The 6,944-nt window shown below is 32.0% G+C and overlaps 1 protein-coding gene and 1 non-coding gene across 3 annotated transcripts in view; both read right to left on the bottom strand.

Moving 5' to 3' along the window:
* XRCC4 (X-ray repair cross complementing 4) overlaps positions 1-6,944 on the bottom strand; it is a 275,793-nt gene that overhangs the window by 108,558 nt on the left and 160,291 nt on the right. The window lies entirely within an intron of this gene.
* LOC119468303 lies at positions 1,277-1,387 on the bottom strand. The gene has a single exon (XR_005196971.1). It is a non-coding gene; the product is annotated as a U6 spliceosomal RNA (small nuclear RNA).

Here is a 6,944-nt window from a genome sequence, read left to right as displayed (position 1 = left end):
AAAGCCATAAGCCACACAAGCAATTAAAAAGTAACTAATTTAATAGTTTTAAGGTAAGCATTGATTTCCAGTTGTTTACTACATTTCCCAAATTAATCTGTGAAGCTTTGGTTTTTCTTTTCCATTGTCAAATATCTATAACTTGATTTCTTACATTGCTTTTCGTCTTTTAACAGATGCTTTTTTTGAAAGCATAATCCTTACAGTCACATGGCTCTGAAGTACATTTCCAAAAGAGAAAATTAAACGGCTAGCTCGGTCTGAGCAAACTGATTTAAGAAAAGCCTTGGCTTTAAAAATTCGGTTTTCAGGATGTTTCAGAATGAACTCAAACAGTAAATCTGAATTGAAACTACACAATCACCTTTTTGGGTAGAACATTTGGATAGCCCTCAAACATCCTTAGATTTCATCAAACTTGCAGTAATTTATCTAATATTTATAAGTTCCACGAAGGCAGGGACTAAGTTTGTCTTATTCACTAATAGATCAAGACAGACTAGAATGGTGTATAACACAAAGTAATTTTTCAATAAATATTCATTGATTGCTATAATTTTTTTTAATTTATTTTTTTTTATTGTACTTTAGGTTCTGGAGTACATGTGCAGATCATGCAGGGTTGTTGCATAGGTACTTACATGGCAAGGTGGTTTGCGGCATCCATCCCCCCATCACCTATATCTGGCATTTCTCCCCATGTTATCCCTCCCAAAACTCCCCACCCCCTGCTGTCCCTCCCCTAGCCCCCACAACAGGCCCCAGTGTGTGATGTGTTCTCATTGTTCAACACCTGCCTATGAATGAGAACATGCAGTGTTTGATTTTCTCTTCTTGTGTCAGTTTGCTGAGAATCATGGTTTCCAGATTCATCCATGTCCCTACAAAGGACACAAACTCTTCATTTTTTTATGGCTGCATAGTATTCCATGGTGTACATGTGCCACATTTTCCTTGTCCAGTCTATTATTGATAGGCATTTGGGTTGGTTCCAGGTCTTTGCTATTGTAAACAGTGCAGCAGTGAACACATCTGTGCATGTGTCTTTATAACAGAATGATTTACAATCATTTGGATATATACCCAGTTATGGGATTGGTGGGTGAAATAGAATTTCTATTTCCATATCCTTGAGAAATTGCCACACTGTCTTCCACAATGGTTGAACTAATTTACACTCCCACCAACAGTGTAAAAGTGTTCCTACTTCTCCACATCCTCTCCAGCATCTGTTGTCCCCAGATTTTTTGATGATCGCCATTCTAACTGGCATGAAAAAAATATGGAATGCTTCACAAATTTGTGTGTCATCCTTGCACAGGGGCCATGCTGATCTTCTCTGTATGGTCCCAATTTTAGTATATATGTGCTGCTGAAGCTAGAACAACTGCTATAAATTCTTAAACACTAAGGGAACCTAATAATAATAACTTATAAGTTATTTCACATCTGTGCGAAATACCACACTATTGATCATTTATGCTTGCTGGTGCCAATTCCAGTTAACATTAAGAAAAGAAAAACATTAGAGGGGAAAAGCAATTTATGAAAGAGCAACAGTAAGCCTTCAATTTACATCATTTTCCGGTTAAAAATAACAAACCTCTGAAAGCACTTTAAATGGTTAATAAGTTTTCAGAAAACAAAACTACAATTTCTCAGTTTTCAATAGCTACCTGTGTCGTGAAATGTTTGGAGCCAACACAAAGCTTCATTGTTTGTGAACTTCTGTCAACCTAAGACATTTGCTAGTGATTTCTTCATAGAGATTTCTAAGGACTTTTGAAATTTTCATTTTTTTTTTAATTTTACTCAACTGTTAATAAAATCTATACTTCTTACAAAGCTTAGACAGGATTTCACTGAACTAGTATAAATTTAATAATGGACCAAATAAATAAGAAACAGAACCTTTTTAAAAGAAGTGGTATAGGGAATCTTTAAGCTTATTTTTTAAAAAATGTATATTACCAGTATATTACCTGCAGTGACTCTGCATTACCTGGTTAGAACTAAGACAAGATCACTAGCTTGACTAGTAAGTCAAAAACAAAATCCGATCAAATTGGCAGAGTTAATTATTAGCATGATTATCTGATGAATTTGGTCGATAAGGAACAGTAATACATACCATAAACTTTCTCTCTCTGATCATTAACAGGGGTAGGAAGAAGAACTTAGCTGAATTTATTTGACAATGATAAATCTTTCCACTTCATTTTGCCAATGCAAGCTTAATTGCAGAAGTCTGGAATAATTTTGATACATTAGGAAAAAACATTCTATTTGCATTCCTATACGTCAATGTTGATGTCTCTGTGATATAATTTGGCCAGTTTGTAGTTGTTCCATGAAGAGGAAACTAGAGAGCTAAATTTCAGAGGCATTCCTTGAAAACTGTGAAATGATAAAAAAAAAAAAAAAAAGATTTCCAGATTTGCAACACTAGACATGTCCTAACTAGCTTGAAAACTGAATGAGATTAGGCAGCACTTTCATGTAGAAGGAATAAGAAAAATATTATACTATATGGCGCTATAACTAAGAAAATGTTTATATTGAATTAATAAAATATCCTAGAAGAATTCCAAACTTGAGTCTGTTAGTCATTGCCTTGATAACTATGGGCAGGTCACATAACAATTCTGTAAAGGTTTATTTTTAAATCCATAAAAGTAGGTGGGGAAAAATTAAGACTAAGTAGTTACTGCTGGTATAAAAAAGTCACAGATTCTATAATTTACCTTACTGTGCTTTTTAAAAATGATTATATTATTTGGTAAGATAGACTAAATGCACTTTCAGGCCATTGTGAAGCACTTTTAAGTTAGTATTGGGTCAAAAAGTATTGGCCAGATTAGAAACTTTTTCTTTAGAATTTTCATTTCCAAACATCCACATGTTTCCTTTACGTTGTACCGCTTCATGTTAATTACGATTTTTCAAAATTTTCAACAAAAACCTCCTAAGGCTTTTATTTTTAAAATGACTAATTTGTATATCCTTTGGTTATTAATGCTCAAAATTAGACAATTAAAAGCTAAAGTTACTTTGAGCATCAATTTGACAAAAATAATAATAACTGGGAAATTTATGATTTATTATGAATGCATTTTTAAATGACATTTTATATTAATGAAGACTGTTTAGCTATCTTCAAATTACAGTTAACAATGATTATTAGCAATGTGTTAAGTCTTTATTTTGAACATGCTGTCTTTGTAATGTGGTCGGGACAAAGCTTTCTTAATGTCACTGTCCGCAAAACTTGTCATGCTGCAAAGAAGGAATCAGTCTCGATGTCTCTCAAAACTTCATCTTGCAAATCTAATCAGTACCACATAAAAAGTTCTTAAGTCTGTCTAATAATTATCTGCATCTCCAATACTTCCACTGTTTCTTTCTTAGATTCCTGCTATAGTTTATACATGGCCAAGCAGATAAAAATAATTCTCATTAAAATGTCTAGGAGAATTTTTCTAAAAATGGAAGTCTGATCAAGTCAGGTCCTTTTCTATTGCCTTCAAGACAAAAATAAAACTCCCTAAAGTATTTTTAAAAATGTCATTCTGTTCTGGGTCAGCTTACTTCTACAACCATACTGAATTTTGTTAGATGTACCATTCTCTCAAAATGCTTCTGGACTTTGCACATATGATCAATCTTATGCCAGAAAGAGTGTTCTGCCACCTATTACTCAACTCTCACTCACCGTTGCCTCAATGAAGATATCACTTCTGTCAGGAGGGCCTTGGTGATTCCAAAGTCTCCTCCGTGCCCACAGAGCCTAGCACCTTTCTCTACTCATATTACTGCAGTATAAAGAAGTGGTAAAGGTCACTGACTTGGAAGAATAATTGAAAAAAAAATACATAATGTGTTGAGTTCTCTTAGTAAGTAGTATACACTAGAGTTGAATATTATTGTAAAGTCTGCACAAAGTAATACCATTTAATCAAAACTACCTTTGAAAATTTCTTAAATTACTATTAAATAGAGTATTATTAAACACTGTGCTATGTATATAACTTAGTATGGTCTATATGCATAAATATTTAATAAATACCACAGTATATAGGTTCATTTAAAAACATTGTATTCTGAAAGAAAATCACTCAAGGTCTTCAATTATCTAAACATATCATCAATACAGAAAGCTTCAACTTGCTAGTTCAATGGCATCATCTAAATCTTCTGTGTATGGCATATCAGTTCCTCTGATGCTTCCTTAGTCAGATTTCTTGATAGTTCCCAATTAATTTTTCACTGTTTTCCTTCCTCTAAGACAATGGTCCCCAATCTTTTTGACATCAGGATCAGGGTTTCATGGAAGACAATTTTTCCATGGACCGGGTAAGGTTGCGGGGGATGGTTTTGTCACTGATTTGACAGGAGATGGAGCTCAGGTGGTAATTCTTGCTGGTTACTCCTCACCTACTGTTTTGTGGCTCAGTTCCTAACAGGTGACGGACCAGAACTGGTCTGCCGCTTGGGGGTTGAGGACTCCTGCTCTAAGATATGGATGCAGGCATCTTCATCTTACTTGGTTGGCTACCCAAATAGTGTTTATGATTTCCTTGTGAATAGCCCCAAATCTTTAGTTATGCATATTTGTTCATAGGTTTTTCCAACTGGTATTAACTCCTGTCAGGTTTGATTAAATCCACTGATTCTGGAACTAAATTTGTTAAGCAGAATTGAAGAATCAGCAGAACTATTTTAAAATATTTTCTTTTTCCTTTCTAAAATCTGTATTTACCTAGCAAACACAATTAAAGAAGGCAAATACAGTTTAAAAGGGTTAATGTATATATGTCACTCCACTATGATTCATAAACAGCTAGGAAGTCCAAATTTCAATCTCATAAGGTATTTTAATCTTGAAACTGGAAGTGTGGACATCAGATCATAGTATACCTCATAAAGTTATTTATCTTACTATCTCTGAAATTCATAAAATGTGCTTTTGTGCAAAATGCATTTATCTTATAAGTTAAAATGCACAGTCTTACCTTAAAGGATTGATAATTTTGAGTATCACCATTTTGTATAAAATGGACAAAAATAAGAAAAGACTACCTAAATAAAAAGAATATTTCCGATGAAGTAAATGTTTCATGTATGCACACATTTTTAAATTTATAATTCTTCCATAATAAACTGACATTTAGAAAAACGGTTGGTCATGTTGCTTGGTATATATTAGGTGCCCCCAAAAATTATTGTTTAATAAAAACAGCACTAAGAAAAATACTGAAGATTATGTAAGTAGAATATAAAAGACAGGAAACCTTTTCTAATTAAATGTAGACAAACAAAAGTAACTAAATTCTGCCTGATTTGTTAATCTATAAACATAATTTCTTTTTAAAAAGTCTGTAATTTTCATTATAAGGCCAACAATGTATTCAAAGCCTAATACATTAAACTGGAGTCGGCATTTAAAATGACCCTGTGGTGAATATTCTAGTCTTGTACAAAGGAGTATATTATTTGTAAATAATGGTTACCAGAAATCTTAGCCAAGAAATATAGTTACACAAGGGACGTTAACATAACACAGCTGGGAAAGTACAGAAGAAGAAAGAAAAAGTCTGTATTTTTGTTACTATTCAGATAGATGAATAGATTCATAGATAGATACAGATATCTATATCCATACTGGCATATCAGTTGGAAAATAAAAAACATAAATGCTATAAGTAAAAGTGAGAAGTATTACGCCTAACTTAATAGAAAATAAAAGGACAATGATAGAAAAAAATTAACTTGCAACAAACTTTGATAAATAGATTTTTATCTATAGAAAAATAAGGGTAAAAGAAACAGCGACCTTCAAGAATGAATATTTAATAGACAATAATCTATTTCTTATAGGTCATATGATTGTTGCAGAGGGAAGGAGAGGAGATTAAGAAAAAGATGTTAAGAGGACAGATGGAGGGGGAGAGTGGGAAAAGTGGGGAAAGGAGGAGAGATTGAGAAATAAATTTTTACTGAATCTTTTCTAAAATTAATCTGTATTATCTTCATTGATCAAATAAGATATTTTCAAATATCATTCAAACAATTATTTACACTATACAAAGTTGTTTTTTAGATAAATAATAACTTTTAACCTGCAAATATAAAATAGATATCAAATGAATTCTTTTTGGAAATCTAAATAAACTGATAAATTTTAACATGTATTAATTTTCAGCCAAAAAATCTTACACAATTATCAAAAAGTAATCTTTGTCTAATTTCTCCTTTATCTTTATTCATGCATTTCTATGATGACAGCAACATTATATTCCTAGGTTTCTAGTAGCTACATATTTCTATTTTGTTTATATTTTCAGACAGTAAATTATTTTAAAATCTACTAATTATAGATAATTATATTAAACATGATAGGTACAAAGGTCAATCAGGTCATATAACTCACTTCCTAGACTCTTTTCTCCAAGTCTACAGAGCAACAGTTTAATTTCAAAATCTCTTGTTCCAATAATTATAATAAAGAAAATAGAATACTTTAATGCTTTAAGCCCTGAATAGTTTTTTTTTTACTTACCAAAACACCTGTTGCTTTTTTACAACTTATTTTCATTAAATACAGAAGAACGTTGATTTTGTTACCCGAGGACATCAAAAGCTAAGAAAACAAACTTTCCTTAATAGAACCATTCTCAGAACAGTTTTCTCAACACAAGTCATTTTAACATGCTGCTCCTTCTCAGGACGGGGTTTTTATAAAGGGGTTTATGTTACTGTTCCAAGCTGGTGTGATTTATCTGTTATATGTTGTTAATATATATGCATATTTAACTTCAAAACAGTAGTATAATTAGTATGAAATATATAAAATTGATTTCAGCAAAAACCAGTTTCTAAGAAGTTAAATTTAATTCTATGCAAAACTTATGTTAACGATGGATTCAATTTTTTTTTTTTTTTTT

Source organism: Cebus imitator, unplaced genomic scaffold, assembly GCF_001604975.1.
Source record: "Cebus imitator isolate Cc_AM_T3 unplaced genomic scaffold, Cebus_imitator-1.0 Scaffold16, whole genome shotgun sequence".
In the NCBI taxonomy this organism is placed as follows: domain Eukaryota; kingdom Metazoa; phylum Chordata; class Mammalia; order Primates; family Cebidae; genus Cebus; species Cebus imitator.
This window is presented reverse-complemented; position numbering and strand designations above follow the sequence as displayed.